The sequence below is a fragment of the Sceloporus occidentalis genome, unplaced genomic scaffold (genome assembly GCF_023333645.1).
Source record: "Sceloporus occidentalis isolate IW3139 unplaced genomic scaffold, rSceOcc1.0.p SCAF_2, whole genome shotgun sequence".
Classification (NCBI taxonomy): domain Eukaryota; kingdom Metazoa; phylum Chordata; class Lepidosauria; order Squamata; family Phrynosomatidae; genus Sceloporus; species Sceloporus occidentalis.
In genome coordinates this window covers 179,249,360-179,270,751 of record NW_028316982.1, presented here as the reverse complement: position 1 = coordinate 179,270,751, position 21,392 = coordinate 179,249,360, and the positions used below count along the sequence as shown (strand labels likewise).

General features: G+C 39.6%; 1 protein-coding gene across 8 annotated transcripts in view; it reads right to left on the bottom strand.

The window, feature by feature from the left end:
- Positions 1 to 21,392, bottom strand: part of LOC149319382 (F-box-like/WD repeat-containing protein TBL1X) — a 174,047-nt gene that overhangs the window by 53,792 nt on the left and 98,863 nt on the right. For 7 of the 8 annotated variants that reach the window (XR_016280178.1, XM_089511587.1, XM_089511586.1 and 4 more), the window contains one exon: positions 6,799 to 6,906. The exons of the other annotated variant lie outside the window; for it this stretch is intronic. The gene's annotated coding sequence lies outside the window, so the exon portion shown is untranslated. The remainder of the gene's footprint in view (positions 1 to 6,798; positions 6,907 to 21,392) is intronic. 8 annotated transcript variants of the gene reach the window in all.

Here is a 21,392-nt window from a genome sequence, read left to right as displayed (position 1 = left end):
AGTTGGTACAGACCTCAAGGGCCATCCAGTCCAACCCCTTCCACACAGGAATACACAATCAAAGCGCTCTTGATAAATGGCCACCCAGCTTCTATTCTGAAATTTCCAAACAAGAAGATTCCACCCATAACCCACTGCTGAACAGCTCTTACTGTCAGGACATTATTCCTGATGTTTAGGTGGAATCTCTTCTCCTGTTGTTTAAATGCATTGCTCTTTGACCTAGTCTCTGAAGCAGCAAAAACAAGCTTGTTCCATCTTCAATATGACATCCCTTCAAATATTTAAACAGCTATCATGTTACCTCTTAACCTTTTCTTCCTCAGGCTAAATATACCCAGCTCCCTAAGATGCGCTTCATAGGACATGGTTTCCAGACCTTTTACCATTTTGGTCGCCCTCCTCTGGACACTCTCCAGCTTGTCAATATCTTTCTTGACCTGTAGTGCCCAGAATTGGACATAGTAGTCCAGGTGAGGTCTAACCAAAGCAGACTAGAGTGGCACACATATGCCCTAGTGATCTCACGACTTGATTACCGTAACATCCTCCTGGCTGGGCTTCCTCTTTCTCACCTTCGTCCTTTAATTTCTGTCCAGCATTCAGCTGCACGCATTATCACATCCGCCCACCGCTCTGACCACATCTCTCCTGTCTTGGCATCCCTTCACTGGCTCCCCCTCCCTTTCCACATTCAGTATAAGCTCCTGCTCTCAATGTTTTAAGCCCTCCATGGGCTGGCCCCTCCTTACTTATCAGACCTTATTTCTCCTCACCTTCCCACTTGGGCCTTCCGTTCTGGTAGTCAAGGTCTGCTGTCCCAGACCAGGATTTCCTCTGCCCCTTCTCGGATTCGCCCCTTTTCACTCACTGCCCCTCACTCCTGGAACCTTCTTCCCCCGCGAACAAGAGCCATCACTTCTTTAACCAGCTTCAAAATGGAGCTGAAGACCATCTTGTTCAGAGAAGTGTTCCCAGGCATTGCATAATTGTCACTTGCTATTTGATGCTCTTCTGTTGTCTGTTTTATTGAATCATTTCCTGTATTGCTATGTATTTTATATGTATTATCCTACTAGAAAGGCCCCTTCCCCACCACCACTTCCTTCTCCTTTTGTGTCGAGTCTTTCTAGATTGTAAGCCTGAGGACAGGGAACCATCCAATTAAAAAGACTGCATGTACAGCGCTGTGTAAATTTATAGCACTTTATAAATAAAGGTTAATAATAATAATAATAATAATAATAATAAAAGTACAATCTTGTTTTATTTTAATATAATCTTATTTTATTAATTTTATATCTCTTCATTTTTGGTTAGATTGTACACCATAGGCAGGCTTTTATGTGTTTTTTATTGTTTTGCTTTATAAAGCGCTGCATAAAGCCTATGGCACACTATAAAATAAACATAATAATGATACCATCACATATCACCTAAAAACTGGCCTCCACAAACTAACCAAAGAGCTCTCTCTTCTTTTCTCTCTCTCATCTCCCCCTCATACATATACCTCTGTTCTCCTGATCCAGAGAATCACCACAACAATGGAATTTGTCTTCCTCAGAACTGAAAGCCTGTCAGGTTCATATTAGACATCAATGCATTTGTTAATACAGCCAGTTAAAAATTAAAGCATCATGTATCCTTCAAAACAAAGAAACACAAAGCAGCTGCAACTAAAATATAAAGCAAACGTTGATCAGGAGCAAAAAGCTCTTAGCATCTTTCCATTGTGAGCAATAAGTGTATTCTAAGTCACACTAACTGTAAAGTCTTCTACAATTGACACAGTCTCATTTTATGCCAAGAAAGCACAGCATACAATAATATAATTCAACCATAGTAGTATTATGTAAACATAGTTTTTAAAATACTCTACTAACCCATATGTCACACAGTATTTGAAGCAATTAGAAACACAGGCCCACATGTATTTGCACAGTTCATATTGAGGGTGTGCTCCATACTCTCAATCTGCCTGGAGGAATATTGTGTGTCCTTTTTGACAGATGCAGAGTAAGGGCAGCCACTGATGCAGCTGTCCTCATTGCCTTTAAACCTATCCGTGTCACCTGTTAATTAGCACTGTGGGTGGCAGACATGCTCTCGGCAAAGGGATCAAGAACTAGATAATCAGAGGCATTGATCTCTGAACTGAACTTCCAAGTGAAGGGGGGAGACCCACCCAGGTTACCCTGCAGCATTACTTCCAATCCCAGCACAACTCAAGACTGAATAGTTCCCAGTAAAATAGCTTTATATAATGTGAATCATGTCATCATGGCACTATCCTTCCACAGTGGTGGGACAGTGTGCTCCTCTGAGACAACAGGGTGTGCTGCTAGTAGCAATGCTGCTAGTAGGGTCTCCCATGCATTTCCCTCAGAATACAAGAAAGATCATGTTTGCCAGATGTATCCCCACGGAGTGCTCTGATCCATTGGGGATTATATAATCCCTAAGTAAAATGGGTGACAGTTGCACATTTGCAGCAGAACAAATTAAGGCCCTGCATGGTACTTTAATTGGGATTAGCAATTGGATTTAGGCCCACATTTCTCTAGAATATTAAAATATAATTATGAAAAGAGAGAAGGAAAATAGCAAATTATGATATATTCTATGTCAATGAATCTCAGATTGAATGTTCTAAAAATCAGATGAAATATATAAATTTAAAATAAGGATGTGCAAAATGAGGTGCTTAGGAAGAAGGATATGAGCTCCTCAGTCAAAGTACCCACCAGGATTAAGCATTCCAAAAGATGGGTGCCACAGAAAGGTTGCAAGAACAAGGCAAGATATGTAGACTTTGGCCTGGTACATACTGCGGAAAAGGGGCGGTCCGCATCTGCCCCTTCCCACGGTGGATTGGGGCCAGGGCAGCCACACTGGCAGCCCCAGAGGCCCCAATCCGCCACTTTTCCAAGCCACTGAGAAGCAGCAAAACGCCACTTCTCTGTGGCCTGGAAAGGGGTGTCGACAGGCACAGCCAGAGGAGAAAGGGGCCACTCGGCCCCTTTCTCCCTGGCTTCGTTCCCACAGCAATCTAGTTGCTGTGGGAAAGAGGCGCCCTCCCAGAAGGAGGTCCATTTCAGAGCTCCTTCTTGTGCTGCAAATAGGGCGTCCTAAGCGCCCCTCAGAGGCGCGATACCATCAGGCTCGCATGGTCCATTTGGACATGGCGTGCGCATGATGGCATCGTTGCGCGCTGCATATGGACTCAGCAAATGCAAATGGGAAACCACTCAGAGTCAGGGGCTTTCCCAGCAGATAATGATCACCAATTAGCAGACACTAATCCTCTTTTGCATTAGCCTATGGGCATCTTCAGAGAATGCTTGCCTGGAAAAAGTTGTGTGTGTGTGTGTGTGTGCGCGCACACACACACACACACACACAACTTTTTCCAGGCAAGCATTCTCTGAAGATGCCCATAGCCACAGATGCTGGCGAAACGTCAGGAAGGAACTCTTCTAGAACATGGCCACATAGACCCAAAAACTCACAAAAAAAAACTAAAAATAAACACTGTTGGTTCCTCATTCTATTGCACTGTCTTACTAATTCTTTCAAATTCATTCATACATTGTTTTCTGAACTATATACAATGGGTTTATCTATACCTAGAGTTGTTTCACTAAGAAGAGTTTGTGTCTACATGATACTATTTACCAGTACGTAAACCTATTTATTGTAGACGTTTCTGATACATATCTGATAGTACTTTTCATACAGTTAGTTATATATATGCAGAGAAGATATCGTAACCTACAGTCTACATTATTCTTCCTTTTGTTTCTCTGGTTTTGTGACTGTTCAAGTTTACCTATCATATGTAACTCTGGTAATTTAAGCACTATACAGCATTGGATTATTAAGTTTAAAACTGACTGGAAAATTTATTTAGGTATCAGGTTATCTACTGTGATACCAGAGAAGTTATGATTTCATTACACTGTCCCGCCACCAGCCTTACACTGCTGAAGCTAAACTGAAAGAAAATTCTTTGTAAAGAAAATGTCAAACACTGGGACCTTTTTAACAAACTATACCAAAAACTCTATGGTTTCAGGAGCTTTATGATCTTTATGCAACTCTGGATGATCATTAAACAATTCAGGGTGGAGGCCTTCTGTCAGACAGAGCCTGTCAAAGCCAATCTGCCAGTTACAATCTCGCAAGGAACATTCTTTACAGCTCCAGCCAATTTAGCTTTTACAGAAGTCAGGAGAACGGATTTTTACTAATAGCTTCAGAAACACCGAACTGCCCAAGTACCATCATCAAAATTATATACAGAAGACATATAAATGAGAATCTACCTGGAGATAACTGTACAACAGTCTATTCTTAATGTCGTAAGAGGGCTACTAAGCCACAACAGTAAAGCTAATTTGCTGTAAAATAAATGTCAAAACCATAGAGTTAAAACCAAGAAATATCCTCAAAGCAACCCTTTTTTGTTGATTTAATCATAGTTTTAAAATATCCTGTTCAAGGGTGATATTTCACAGTTGTAATTTTCACAAGCCCCAAAGCTTAGGCCTCTTCCTGGATACTGTAACCTTCAACAGAGAGGCAAACAGCAACTAGAGAGAAAATAGTCTTTGCCAATTGATGGAACACCTTTTCCTGCTAAGTGAGGTATTCACCTAATATTTTCTACCATTATTTTCCATTTACTGATTAAATCTTCATCATCAAAGTTTTAAATTATTAGTTTATGATTTGCTCTCTTATTCTTGTTTGCTACTAATCTGTGATTTTTCACTACATCCGCTGTTGTAATTTTTTTAACCTGCAGATGCTTTTTTCTCTGTCATAATTTATAATTACAGTAACTGCTTTAGAGCTTTATTTTGTTGAATGACATCCTTATGAATTTTTAACAGTTTTGAAATATCTGATAGACTGCAATACCAAAAAGAAATATATGCATTATAAATCAATGAATCAGCAGTACTTGCTCAAATGTTTTTAGAAATATAAACATATCTAGGTGCGCGCACACACAAATATACTGTCACTGTTTTGCCTTATGAGATACTATCAAATGCCTCTACAGAATTACATAACCCATCTAATGCATTGAGTAATCTAACTAAAGGGGAATCGTGTGATTTTCATGACAATAGCAAATACAATACTGTTTGGTATTAAAAAAACATCTTTGTTTATATACCGCTTCATACTGAACTAACAGTGTCTAAGCAGATTACAACTGTAAGCTAAGTGCCCCCAACAATCTGGGTACTCATTTTAGCATCCTTGTAGGATGCAAGCCTGAGTCGAGCTTGAAGCCTTTTCGCTAGTATTGAACTCGCAACCTTATGGTTTTGAGTGAATGGCTGTAGTACAGTCATTTAACCACTGCGCCACCAGGGCTCATTCAAAACAGGTTATAGTTTGCCACCTACTGATAGGTGAAGACTGGATCATTGACAGTAGTGTGTATATTGTCAGGAAAGGTCCAGGAGCAATCAAAATATGGGGCAAACCAGAGAGTAGGACTGGAGAACCATTCAGAAGTCAGGGTTAGGAACACAACCAGATATGCTACAGCTCAAGCTGCTTGAATAAAACACTCAGTTGGAAAGGGAAGTCCTTTATCCTCCATTCTGTCACTGAGGAGACAATCCAGAAAAGTCAGTACCTGCTAGGTCTCTCTTGCAGGTGTACTTGGCACCTTGAAGCTACCAGTTTACAGATAACATGTGGTCTAGAACATTTTGAAACAAAACGCCTTAGAATAAAATAAGTTTTGAGGACCAGGCAGCAAAGATATGTATTTTCTGTCTGTATATTTTAATTTGATTGACAGATTTCATTTTTAATTGTTTTAATCATATGTCAATGTTCTGGAATAGCAATACTTCTGTAGAAGTGCAGGACAAAAATATTTTAATGCATGAATATTTCCATACCCGTGCCTAAGGAATTAAATCCCTACACTGTTTCCATGCGATTAAGTTTATTTTTAGTTATGTTTAACAACACCTACATTCTGCAATACTAGGTGTGATTTTTAACAATCTGGTTTGAGCACTGGACTATGACTCTGGAGATCAAGGTTTGAATCCTGGTTCAGCCATGTAAACCCACCAGGTGACCTTGGCCAAGGCACATTCTCTCAGCTTCAGAGGATGGCAATGATAAATCTCCTCTGAAAAAATCTTGCCAAGAAAATCCCATGATAGGTTCACCTTAGGGTTGCTGTAAGTTGGAAATGACTTGAAGGCACACAATAAAGCTTATTAATGCCTACTCTGGAGTTGTTACCAAATTTATAGATACTTTTATTGGGCTTTCTTAGAGGAGGATTGAAATTGGCTTGTTTCAAACAAACCATAGTTAGTATGATCCACAGGCTGCCAGTTCTGACAAAACTGTAAGCCACATTAAGCAAAAAGAGAAGCAAACACTTCCAAACTCAGCCATATGAGAGGAGAAGAAAGGTAAAGGGGCATGTGCATCAAAGAACGGTTATTACAAGAAGTATCTATCACCTGCCAAATGGCAGTAGATGTAATAGTTGAACTTTTACTGATGCAGGTTATCCTAGCATTTTAATTTTTCAGCTGAATTTGTACTGATATTTAAGGAAAATTACAGTGTTACTCACTGGTGTCCTCTGTTTTCCTAATCCTCTCAGATATGGCTACTGTTATACTTTAGCATGTGCAGGTTAAGAATTAGAGCTCCCATCCAACTTCTATGTTCCCTTTATTATGTAATATCACAGATTTGAAAATTGTGCAATGAAAAGTCCTGTTCCTGAATGGTTCAGCTTACCTGGCCGTGAGACCTCTGAGCTGTTGAAAACTGCTTCTTGCAGGCTGCTGAGAAGAGGCTGGGGGTTTGAGTTACCATGGAGATCTTTACAGTCGACAGTGGAGAAATCTAGGATAAGAGGATGCCATCCTCAGTCAGATCAAATTTGCACTGAAGGGATAATAAAATGCCTGCCCTCTACACTAGTTTTCAACTAACCACCAGTAACACTTTCCTAATTAAGTGGAATCAAACTAAGTTTGCACATTCAAGGGTTCTCCTACTAAGAGGTCCTCCATCAATGTGGTACTCTAGCTGTGCTGGTCATTGTGTGAACACTTGGAAACAAGTACTGAACTAAATTGGGGCCCTTCAGCCTTCTTTTTATGTTATATTGGTGGTGAAGAAGCTGCTGGAGAATGGCTCTACTGTGGAAAATGTTGAGAAGCCCAGGAAATACCTTCCCTAGAAACACATGTCTTCATCACCTTTTCTGGAATCTAAGGCAACACAAACATATTTCCTGTGCAAATATTCTATGTGCAATTCTCAGGGTTTTCCCATTAAAAGACAATCATGTGGTACAGCTCAGAATAATCTCTACTTGAGCCTTGCAGCTATAGGATTAGGTTGGACTGGGGTTCTAAGAATTTAGGAACTGAAGCTACATAGCCCTGAGTCTGTTCAGTATTAGGATAATGACCTGTTGGTGGCCCCATGTATACTGCTTTGAACTCCATGATGAGGAAAAAGATAGGATATACATAATGAAGGAAAGGACAGGGACACAGTTTTGCCCTTCCCAGGAGGCAGTAGGAAGCGTAAGGACTAGAGCAGATGTTTTCATGCGAACCACACAATACAGCTTTATAGTTGTAATGAATTTCATTAAGGTGGCAAACAGATGGCAGGAGAAGCTACAAGAAGAAAGCAGAGGGAACACAGGACCCGCTCTTATATCAATTCAACTCTTGGTCCAGCTACTGCAGTACTGCCCACAGTGCCCAGGAATAACTCTCTGAGTCTCAGAAAGGAGTCCTTCCCAGCCCTGCTAGAAGGTTCTCATAAGTTTTGTGGATGGAAAGCTTGGGCTCTGCCACTGAGATACTTAGCCTTTGTGCATAGAGGATAGCAAAGAAGCAAAGACTCAATAGGGAACACACAAAAATCAGAAAAGGGAGAATATATGAAAAGGAGAAGAAAATTATTTCTGACACACACATGTGTGTGTGTGCCTTCGGCTTATGACAACTCTATGAATGCCATAAGCTTTTCTTAGGCAAGGAATCCTCAGAGGTAGGCTTGCCAGTTCCTTCCTCTGAAATATTGCCTACAGCACCTGGCTATATTTCATTAGTGGTATCCCATCTAATTACTAACCAGTTCTAACCCTGCTTAGCTTCCAAGACCAGACAGGAGCTGGTGTTTTTATGGTATTTAGCCCATCTTTTCTTACATACACACCTTCCTATACTGACTGCATGTGCCTTTGCTCTGTGACTGGAAAGTGTGAATCTCTAGGCAGGCTGGACAACAAAGGCAACTATTTCACAGCCACCTTGTGCCAGAGTAACACAAAATTCACAGCTAAGAATTTCATTTCTGTCTTTCTACCTTCCCACTGGTGTTTGGCAGACAATCAGGAAACAGCATCACATTAAAAACAACAACAACCTAGTTAAATAAGTTTCAAAATCACTTAAAAAGGGGGATGCTATAAAAAAAGAAAAATTGTGTGTGTATGTGAGGGAAATGTCTATATGTTATTTAACTTACATATTTGATTATTTATTTATTAGATTTATATCCTGCTTTTCTCCCAATAGGAGACTTTAGACACTTAACAATAAACATTAAAAGAGAATATACCTAAACCAATATATAATCCAATTTTTTAAAAAAATGTTAATCAAACAATAAAATTAAAATATTAATCTAGAACAGTTAAAAATGCACTCAAAGCATGGTTTTAAAAAGTACACCCACATTAAAAAGTGTTCTATAGCAGCCAAAAGCTAAAGGACTGATTAAATTTTAAAAAGGGTCTTTGCTTGCTGGCTAAAAGAGAGCAGAGAGTGGGTCAACCAAGTTTCCTTTGGCCTAGAGGACCAGCCCCCAAGAAGTTGTCTCCTGTGTCTTCTTCACCAGATGAGCCTGTGAGAGTGATGTAACAGACAGAAAGCCTTCCCCTGAAGATTGTAAGACTCAGGCATGACCATATGATCAAACTGATCAAGAAGTGTATATAAAGAAAATTGCACTTTGAAACAAACAAGCAGCAAACATAGGTCATATGATAGCTAGTATAATATGTTATTTGCAGCTACCCTTGCTTCCAGAAGCAGCTGTAAATTTTGAATGATTTGAAAAGACAATCCTACATGAAGCATAGTACTGTATATTGTCAGTGCAGCTCTGAAGTCATAAAGCTTAGATAATGGTTCCAAGGCCAGGCACTTAGGAGGCAATTGCAATCAAGGTATCAGAAGCCAATAACTTTAAAAAGGCACTTTATGCTCTTAGGGCCACCTGAGATCCTTGGAATAGCGGGAATACACAGCCTTCTCCCACTTTCAGTCTTGATTTAGAAAGATCAGATCATATTTTTGTCTGGACGCATGATAAAGTGTAAAAAGATTTGTGGAGATAACAAATCAAGTGAAAGCATAATTATATTTTGAACGCATACAAATCGCCTGGACCAAAATTTGCTGAATCAGGAAATGGATGGAAGCTGAATTAAAATGTCTTCTTGGCTATTTATTGCTGCTCTCCATTTCATGTCAGCTTCCTAGAATATCCAGTACAAGCCTGAAAGGATAATGAGTTTCTGAACGCAAACTCTAATGGGGCACGTTGCATCAAAGCTTTCAGCAATTGCCTGGATGCTGCTTCCCAGCAGTACTAAACAACTTAAATATAATTAGCTGGAAGCCCTATGGGCTACATTTCCCCACTGGAATACCTCTTACACTAATCCATTTATCAGACTGACAGATGACTGAATCATCGGTAATAGGGGCCCTGTTCCATTAATACTGCTGTAGTCAAAATGCCAGCTTGCCGTTAATGCTTATTACAATTGCGTCATTTACAACAAGTAAACAAAGCAGGCAACAAACAAACAAAATATATACCACCCTTCCTCCTTCCCAACATATCTCACCAGGTAGACAACCCTTTTAGAAATACAAACACCCTTCCGAAATAATTTCTTCCTTAATGCACACTAATTATTTCAAGAAACCCAAGAAATCCTTATGGTAAAACAAGCACCCCGGAAAAAAGCTTTCTAGACTTTGCACAAATGTTTTTATTCTTGCACAGCTTGGCTCTCTGATGGTCTCCATATGTAGGATTTTTTTAACAAACGAAAACACTAGAGTCACTGCAAGTTATTATTTTTTCCCTTTGATTCACTATGCTTTGATTTCATTCATATTCCCAGTATAATCAAATGCATTAGCAAAACTTCATGTTAGGAATATGTTCCTGCAAATTGCCTATAAAACATATTTTTCTGCTGTGGAAGTTTGTATTATTTATAGTTTCACATAAAATCATTTTTCTCACAGATAAGGTTTTGATACAATCTTTATTTCTTGGGAGGGCAGTATTTACAAAAGAAGATTTCATCCATAAACCAAAAACAGCCTGTAGGAAGCAGTGAGAGCTGGTAGTTCCCATGTTAGTGAAACAGTGAAGCTGAACTTTAACCTGGATTTTAAGCTAAACTTTAAAGTTGCTATTCAAGATGCTATTTTTGGGATAGGGTTTAGCACTTCAGATAGGGCCTCTTGTAAGCCGCCCAGATTGCATCGCGTAGAGGGGCGGGATACTACTACTACTACTACTACTATTATTATTATTAAAATTTGGACCAAATTCATCACCCAACTGACATGGCTGCCATGAAGTACTACTGGAAAGAACTACCAAAACACACATTTGATAGTAAACGTTTTCTACCAGTAAAGCGGAACCACTGTGTTGTCAATCTCTCCAAGAGATGTTACAAGCAAATGGAGACTTAAGGCCAGGCCATCAAACCTGAGATAGGCACTTCTTCATCAGTCTCAGGAACATAACTGTTTCAAGCCTAAGAGAAACCCTGGTCAGTTCTCTAGAATTAAAGTCCTGATGTGTCATTTTCCTAGTTTTGCTTGGCGCCATCAAGAAACCAGTGCTCCATAGCCAAGAGTCAACTAATTCAGGCATCTTTGCAGCCAATTAAAATGTTCATATCATCAGGATCTCCTTCATGCTGAGGGAGTGCTGCAATGCTGCCCCCCATCAGGGCGGGCGGGCAGGCAATATGATGCTGTCTTGGGGGCAGTGTCGAGCCATGTGTCATCTGAATGCCATGCCTCCCCCAAGCCAGTGCTTACTGCAGTTCTGTTCCAGCCCAAGGTTTGGCTACCAGTCCTGAAAAACAGCAAAATCAAGACCCAGCAAATGCAAATGAAAACCACCCAGGGTGAGGGGGGTTCCCAGCAGACAATGGACCATAAATTAAATAGACACCCTGGGACCTTGCCATTCAACAACAGATTAACATGCAAATCGCTTCCTCTCAACCAACAGTGTGTGTGTATGTATGTGTATATATATATCCCACTCTCTTACATGACGGCATTCCCTGAAGATGCCACAACTGCTGGTGAAACATCAGGAATAAACTCTTCTAGAATACAGCCTCATAGCCCCAAAAGCGCACAAAAACCTACAGATGCCGGTAGTAAAGCCTTCAACTTCCCATTCTCCAGAAACTGTTGGACTGCAACTACTATCAGCCAGCATAGTTAATGATGAGGAATGCTGGGAGATGTAGATCAACAAATAAACTTATGCTTTATCTGGAGAGCACTACAAAGTGAACTGGCAATTTAGAAGGCAATTTCTGTGATTTCATTCATCTTACAAAGCACAGTACAGCTGCAATAATAAAAATATGAGCGTAGGAAGACTTATGCTTCCTTTTAACAGGACTAAATCCACTACTTGAACTGACCTAAATGTCCCATGATTCAAGTCTATTTGAAAACTCAAGTTCAAGCTAGTTGACATCGTCACAGTGTGATCCAGAAGATGATCTCTCTTATTATTTCATGATGACTAAATTTGCTCAACACTCACTATTAACAGACCCTGTCACAAGTTTTCTGAATATCAAAATAAGTAAATAAAGTCTGCCAGCTCACTCCCTGCTTAAATTTTTGTCAACACTCTCAAAGAACTCACAAATGCTAGACATAAGATTAACATTTACAGTAGCCATGTTTATTCTTATTCAGTAAGATGCATCCTTGTGTACATTTTAAAGCTATACTTTTATATGTAATATTTATTTCTCTTAACTTATCCCCAAAGGCATAAAGCCAAATGGCTAGTCATTTCCTACACCTCTTCCTAACTCCAATTTCTTTTTTTTTTAAAGTGATTTACTTTTGCCACTTTCCAATATTCTGGGTTTAGAAATCAGTCTTCAAGAGAAGATGCGTATTTTTGTTGAACTGAACTTCAACCATAATAATATGTCGCAGAGTCTAAAATGGAGCACAAACAACAGTAAGGACTATTGCAGCTTATTAATTATTAATGGATGCTGAGATTGAAAGAGCTGAAGCACTTACTCCTGATAAGCTGATGAATGGATCTATTTTTATTATGATGTTTTAACTCAAGGTTCAATTCACATTCAGTATAACATAAGACACGATTATGATTCAGAGATACAATCAGACTGTTGTATCCACGGATTTTTTATCAACAGATTCAAGCAACCATGGTTTGAAAATATTTTAAAATCTACATAAATTCCCAAAAGCAAACCTTAATTTTGCCACTTTATATATGGAAACCATTTTACTATGTCATTGTATTTAATTGGACTTGAGTATACATCTATTTTGGTATCCACAGAGAGTCCACAGAGCTAGGATTTTTAAAATTATTATCACAAGCTGACTGTGTTTGTATTTGAAGATATGAGTAACAAATCTCAAAATGTGATTAAGGAACATTTGACCTCCAAAAAGAAATTGAAGTAGGGTTTGATATTCTAGGGTAATGTATCCATCTAGAATGCTCTGAAATGCATAGAGAAGGTAGGCTATTGTCAAAGATGGGGCACACAACTATTATCCTTCATTGGTAGTTAATCTTTATTCATGAATGCCAATGATGAATTCCACTAACTCCTCTGGCATGCGCATAGGCCTTGTAAGAACTGAAAAACAAGACCCGCTCTCAATTGTGCAAGCATACGAAGGCTGCATCTGTAATGCAGAAATAATCCAGTTTGACACCTCTTCAACTGCTATGGCTTAATGCTATGTAATTTTGGAAACTGTAGTTTAGAGAGACATTTAGCCTTCTCATCAGAGCACTCTTGTACTGCAACAAACTACAATTCCCAGAATTCTACAGGGCTATGGCAGTTAACGTGATATCAAAGTAGAGTATTTCTGCAGAGCAGATCCAGCCAAAAGTAAGAAACAACAGAGGTTTATCCTAATGATTAGAAGGCAAAACACATAAACAAACAAACAAAAAAACCACATGCTTTTTGCTAATGTTCTGCTGCTTCTTATGGAAATGAGACATCCACAACAGGGAATGATGGCCCGGTCCAGATGGGTGCGACAGGGTGCTCTCGTCACGTGCGAGGGGTGGTACTTCTAGGTGCCCCTCGGCCCTCACACATGACAAGGGCGTCAAAATGGCAGTGCCTTGTACAGATGGATGCCGTCATCATTACGTGACGGACGTCTAGCATCCACACTCGCGGTGCTATTGTGACATTGCGAGTGCACCATTAGCACACTGCGGCATCATAATGGCACCACAAGAAGAACCTGCTTTTTGTGGGTTCTTTTTGGTCCGTGGGGAAGTCCTGTGGTCTGGAGGCTGCGGCTTCCCCATGGACCAAAGCTGGCCACCGGGAGACCGTCCTTTTTGGACAGTCTGTCCCACGCCTATATCATGCTTTAGATTTTTTCTCCAGAAAGATGGACCACTTGTCCTTGGCAAACAGGTGAGTGGATTTGTGGATGCCTGTCATCAAGCTAGATCATCTTCCTCCTCCTCCTCAAACATTGTGCAATTTAAACATTCCATCATAACCTGAAACCATTAACAAATCTAAACTGCCACAGATAAGTTAATTCAAAATAAAAAGAGTAACCTTTCTTCCCCTCCAGTCCTATGTTTTCATCAAAACAGCACCACAACATAATAATAATAATAATAATAATAATAATAATAATAATAAAATTTATTTATAGCCCACCTCTCCCAAAAGGATCAAGGTGGGTTACAATAATAAAATACATCAATAACAAATATAAAACATACATAACTAACAGCAGATGAGAAGGTCCTCTGGGAAACTGCAGCCAGCCTAGTCTTCCTTTGCTGCAGTAGCTTTTTTCCATAGGACCTAAGTGTGCCGGGTGGATTGTATGGAGGAAGGCTCTTCTGCAAATAAGCTAGGCCTAAGTCATGCAGGGTTTTAAAGGTTATTACCAACATCTTATACTGTGCCCAGAAACTGATTGGCAGCCAATGCAAAGATTTCAAGATTGGTGTTATGTGTTTGCAATAAGATCTTCCGGTGACTAGTCCGGCTGCCATATTTTGAATCAATTGAAGTTTCCGAATTAGGTACAAGGGTAGCCCCATGTAGAGCGCATTACAAAAGTCAAGTTGAGAGGTTACCAGCACATGTACCACTGTTTCTAGGTCCCCTGGCTCCAGGAAGGGTCACAGCTAGCATATCAGCCAAAGCTAATAACAGGTTCCTGGCCATCGCATCTATCTAGGCTGACAACTGAAGCGACGAGTCCAAGAGCACACCCAGGCTGTGGACACAGTCCTTTGGGGGAAGTGTGACCCCATCCAGGACCGGTGAACATATCTCCATACTTGGATTAGGATTCCCAACAGCAAGTACCTCCATCTTATCTGGATTCAGTTTTAGTCTGTTTTTCCTCATCCAGTCCATTACCACTTGAAGACATGGAAAAATATATCTGGGTGTCATAAGCGTACTGATAACACCCTGCCCATGTCTCCAAATGATCTCACCCAGTGGCTTCATGTAAATATTAAATAGCATTGGATACAAAACATAGCAGCAACAAACAGCCATGTTATGTAGTGAGCCCTCCATATCCACAGATTCAACCAAACACAGTTTGAAAATATTCATAAAGAATATTTTGGAATACAGAAATTCCAAAAGCAAACATTGATTTTGCTGTTTTGTATAATGGACTCCATTTTACTGTACCATTGTATATAATGGGTCTCAAGCATCCTTGGGCCTCAAGCATCCATGGGTAATCCTGGAACCAAACCCCAGTGGTTACCAAGGGCACACTATACTTTCTAGGAAAATCTGCATAAATATTTGGTTGTTCGGGAAATTAGAGTTGTATTTTGCATGTGGTAAGATATATTTTAGAGAAGGGTACCGGCCACTTACTTTACCACTACTTTATTTATTTAATACACCACCTTTCTCCAAGATGGCTTTCATAACACGTTAAAACATTTACAAAAAGTTCATGACAAATTTTAAAAATACCCCACTAAAACACTATAAAACACCATAAGCCTGATTTAAAAACGTATAAAAGGTTTTTTTAAATCACCTCTGAATATTCTTTGCCTAAGAAAACCTTATGAATTTCATAGGTTTGCCATAAGTCAACAGGTCAATTGATGCCTCATATATACTATGGGCCATTGGTTTTCCACAACTGTTTAGCCAGTGTATGATGCATCTACTTATTTCTTTAAAATATTCGTATCACAAGATCTCAGGATGGTCTACCTAAAATTTAGAATAATTTTAAAATTTAAATTAAAGAGCACAAGGAGAAAGCCTGAGTCATACATACAAGCCTCCCAAAGGATTTTGAGATAAGAACCTCCATCCTATAACAAGCCTGTATGGATTTTAAGAGGAAGCCTGTCTCTCTGTCTCACCTTCATCAGATGTACATTTGGTGGGGAAACAAGAGATAGCGTTTTCAGTGGTTGGTTCCAGGTTCTGGAATCCCTTACCAAGAGAGGCTAGGTTGGCCCCATCTTTCTTAGTTTTATTTTTATTTTTCCACAGATGGGGCATTAACATTTAAACTGGGCTGGTGATGGCAGAATTTTTAACTAGTTTGGTAACCACCCTTTCTTTGCATCTGTGTGCTTTAATAGTGTTTCTGCATCTGTTTCTATCTGAATTTTATCATGCAATAAATCATTGTTTACAACATGACAGGTTCAGCACTGCCATAGCAAAGAGTCATGTCATTTTCTTCAGTCATGTGATTTCTTCTTTGCAGAAGCAATGTAAAATGGGCCAAGCAATGTGGATGCAGCTGCCAGGCCACGTGGGGAATGTATGTTAACATCTAAGTGGCTCCACAGGGCACCATTTCATCACCAATAGGGCACAAGCACATTGACTTTGAAACAGTCCATTCCAAACTCAGAATGCAGACCAAAAAAAAATGTAACAGGCAAAGCCACCAAAGTTCAGCTCTAGATCGTTCATATTATTTATGCATTTATTTATTACAACTACACGTGCAATAAGGGCTTCCCCCTTCAAAAGAGAAACAATTTTAACAGCTGCTGACTTTGTATGATAAATTTCAATATGGGGCATTAAGCTGTAAGGCAACTGGAGCTTTTAGAAATTCAGATAAGAACACAGCAGCTGACATACTGGGCTTGATTCACAAGAGGATCAAATTTCCCTCAAAAATGTCAGAGTACATTAAGCACAGAGATTTGTTATTTTACCATCCTTCTATTCCCAGAATTTAAAAGGAATCATAACTGTTTACACAAAGCTATTGGGATATGTTGGTCATACAGGCAATTTACACCAACATCTAGTGTAGAACCATAACTAAGGAGACTGAGATATGAACTAAGAATACAAAATTGAAATCTTACCTCTGCTGAAAATTTCTCCAATTACTTTAAGGAAAACATCTTCTCTCAACTTCTAGTTTTCAGTATAGATCAGTATGATCTATCTCACAGGGTTGTTTTAGGGATTATTGAGATAACTGTGTGAACTGCTTTGAAGGTGAAGATTTTTCTGTTCCAACAAGTGGTTGGGAACTGCATGTTTCATATAATAGGTTTTCTGTCTTAGTGTTAAACTGTTTTTAATCTACACTTTTAAATTAATGTTTTATATGGTTTCTAATTCTATAGACATTTCAATACTATTTGGGTTTTAACTTTCTGTATGTTTTTAGTTATATACAATTTGGCTTGTATTTGGGTAAAAGGTATAATATTGATAAAGTGACTGAACACACAGGATGGGAAACCTTCAGTCCTAGAGATCTCTTATCTAGCTCCTATATTTCCTTTATCTTCCCAACCTCTTTCTCCTCAGCCTTTTTACTTACTTACTTACTTAGGATGCTATATACTTGGAAGCAGAAGATGAAGAAGCACTATTTTGGTGTCCAAGACTAGACCGGGTGCTGACTGTGGCACAGACCACGAATTACTTATTTCAAAAATAAGAGTAAAACTTAAGAAAAGAACAAAACCAGTAATCACACCAAAATTTGATCTAAACAATATTTCAACAAAATTTATTGTCACTATAAGGAACAGATTTGGATCACTAAGCACAATAGACCAAGAACTAGAAGAACTATGGTCAAAAGCCAGGGACATAATAAAACAAGAATGAAGACAGACAAGAGAAGAAACCATGGATAATGCTACAAGCAGTAAACCAAGGAAGAGAAGCAAAACAAAAGGGAGACAGGAACAAACTCAGAACCATGAATGCTATAATTCAATGAATGGTACGAATAGATAAAGACAAATGCTACAACGATCAATGCAGAGAAATAGAGAACAATAACAAAAAAGGAAGAACAAGAGATCTGTTCCAGAAGATCCAGGAAACCAAAGGGAAATTCAAATCAAGGACCAGGACACTCTATGACAATAAAAATAACATTAGCCCAGTACAGACGGGCCTCGATGCATGTCTTGATGATGTGCCAGTGTTGCCTCGGGGCATCACTTACAGACGCCCCACAACCTTAGCACATATTCCGTACGTAAAAATGGCAGCACCCTGTACAGATGGGCACCGCCACTTTGACGTGATGGATGCTTAGCGTCCGCATGTCATGGCACAATACTGACATCACGAGTGCACCACTGGCACATTGCGGCGTCAGTATCGTGCCACAAAAAGAACCTGCTTTTTGCGGGTTCTTTTTCCGCTGGTGGGAAACCACACGGTTTGTCTGCTGCATCCCCCCCCCCCCCCCCGGTGGAAAACTAGGCACCGGCAGACTGCCCTTTTTGGGCGGTCTGTACCAGGCCATAATTCAAGATCAGGAAGGAATAAAAAGACACTGGATGCAGTACACAGAAGAGCTATATAAAAGAGATAACAAAATAAAGGACATATGGATCAAAGAGTCATATGAAGATGAATCCCACATTCTAAAAACAGAGATGGAATCTGCAATTAGAGAAAGTGGAAAAAATAAATCATCAGGAACAGATGATATTCTAATTGAATTGCTTCAATCCACACTAACAGAATCAACATCAGTGCTAACCAACATATGTCAACAGATACAGAAAACAAAATGATGGGCTACAGATTGGAAACAATCAATATACATCCCCATCCACAAAAAAGGAGATACAAAACTATAGGACCATAGCTCTAATCTCTCATGCAAGCAAAATCATTTAAAATTCTGCAACAGAGACTCCAACCACATATGGAGAGAGAAATCCCAGAAGTCCAACCAGGATTCAAGAAAGGAAGAGGCAGTAGGGTCCACATTGCAAACATACGGTGGCTAATGGAGTGCACCAAAGAATTCCAAAAGAAGATCAGCATGTGCTTTATAGACTATAGCAAGGCCTTTGACTGCATAGATCATGAAAGACTATGGAATGTCCTTAAAGACATGGGAGTGCCAACACATATACATAAACTCTTCAGTGATCTTGTGTCAGTACTTATGACTGAGTTTCTTCAGCCATCTACTTTTAAGTGGTAGAGACATACTTTGTATGTTTCACAAAAACTTCATGTCTAACTTCAATGTATTTCGATAATGGTGTTTCATTGTGATGAATTTGCTAAATATTTTGTGAGGAAAAGGGATGTCATGTTGAGGAAGGAGCAAGCTTGTTTTCTGCTGCTCCAGAGACTAGAACGTGGAACAATGGATGCAAACTGCAGGAAAAGAGATTCCACCTCAACATCAGGAGGAACTTCCTGACAGTAAGGGCTGTTCAACAGTGGAACAAACTCCCTCAGAGTGTAGTGGAGTCTCCTTCCTTAGAGGTCTTCAAACAGAGGCTGGATGGCCATCTGTCAGGGATGCTTTGATTTAGATTTAATGCATGGCAGGGGGTTGGACTCGATGGCCCTTGCGGTCTCTTCCAACTCTACGATTCTATTGCTCGGATTCATTCTAACGTTGATCCAAAACACAATGCAGAAATAATACAGTTTGAGACCACTTTAACTTCCTTAGTTCAATCAATACTAGGGAATTCTGTGAACGGTAGTTTTGTGAGACATTTAGCCTTCTCTGTCAGAGCTCTCTGGTGCCACAGCAAACTACAATTCCCAGGATTTCCTAGCACTGAGCCAAGTCAGTTAAACCATCCCAAACTGAATTATTTCTGAACTGTGTTTTGGACCTTGGACTCCACATTCAGGTCAGAGTCTAGTGAGCCAAGCGGAGCATTTACAATTGGCCCTCTTTATCCATGGATTCAACTGTCCATAGCATGAAAAAACGCCAAAAATATATACATTCCAAAAAGCAAGCCTTGATTTTGCTATTTTATATCAGGGACATTATTTTACTATGCTACTGTATATATGATGGGACTTCAGTATCAAAAGATTTTGGTATCTACAGGGGTGCTCCTGGAACCAGGCGCCATTGTACTTGTCCAGTCTTGATGAATGAGTTTCAGGTTGTTCAACATGATTATGTGGACAAGTTGCTTGTAGATATGTGACTGACCACTTGTCTGTTAGGTCTATGACAGGCCCATGTTCATCCAGGCTAATTAAAGCTTTCAGACGAAAACTGGCCAATTTGGTGGTGTGTGTATTTGAAAGACACACACAAGCCTGAAAGAAATTTGAGATCTTGTGTGTCCCAACACTTTGTGAAGTTAGGTTGGCGAGTGTGTGTAACGGGGCTTTCCCTGCAGCAGCTCCATAACTATGAAACTCCCTACACAAGAAATTTAGGCTGGCACCATCTCTTTTTAAATGTGTGACATGCAGCCAAAACAGTGCTATTCTTCATGGCATTCCATGTTTGAAAATGCTGTTTTAACTACTTTAAAGCTGTACTCGATTGTTTTTAGGCTGCTTTCAGGAGTTTTAAAAGAATACTTCAGTGTGTACATGTGTTTTAAATTATCTCAGTATTGTTTTAATTGATTGTTATTTGTTCATCACCTTGGGAGCCCTTGTGGGCTGGGAGGCAATACAGCCAGTAAAGTTAGAAAGAATGGAACAGCAGTGCAACTTTTCAGCAGGTGAAGACAGAACAATGCCACTGAAGTGAGGTGGAAGGAGTTGTCCTAGGGAAGATGGCTGTCATGCTAACCATGTCCCTCTTCTCTTGATTGCTTTTTGTTCATACTGAGCGGCTAGTTCGTTCCCATTAAAGTAAGCAAGTCCATTTTTGTTCTCCAAGCCTACCAAACACAACCAGATACCATTGAACAGAACAGTGCTTATGTCTGACTAAACATGTACAGGATCTGTCTTTAAGCCTGCAGTCCTCATTACGCTAGAATGAGGAAGGCTGTGAAATTGCAGTAGTGTTGCCTCCCTTCCCCCATTTATTTTCAACTGGTATCTTTCTTTAAAAAAATAACTTATGGAAAAAAAGTTTCAAAGAAGGCCCCTCACATCTCTAAAAAGGATGTGTGGTTTTGAGGTTGAAACAAAATTCTTTTGTTTTCTAAACTGTTGTACTTTAAAATGGAGCTAAAAGATCAAGGACCCATTTTGACAGGTTTTGAAGATAATGACACATGTTTCCCAATAGGCAAAACTGGGAATTATTTACCCACATTAGCTACCAAAAATATGGATTCTCCTGGTACATTGGGAGTGCTGAAGCATATGGTATAATCGAAATTGTTATGGAGAGTTTTGCATTTAACAAAGCAACACACAGCTTCCCAGTACTAACATTATGCAAAACACAACAAGGGTGAAATAACACATGCTGCTATTCTCTTGCTTTAAAACGTTCCATCCAGTAATGGCAAGGAAAACATGGTACATTAGGAACTTTGTCTTTTCATTGTAATACCCATACCTTTTCTCTTAGTTTAATTGTCTTGTCCATTAAACCAATGAAGTTATTGGGCTGCAATTGATCTGGTTTCTTTATGGATCAGACTAAGTCCAATCATTCAGCTTAGGTCAGCGGCAGTGTACAGAATTACTATGTTTACATATCTCTCAGGCATCTTGGCTTGTGATCTGCATCAGCTCATCTGGATCCCCTGCACTGCACACTGCTTTCAAAAGCAATCAAACATTGGCAACTCTGTGT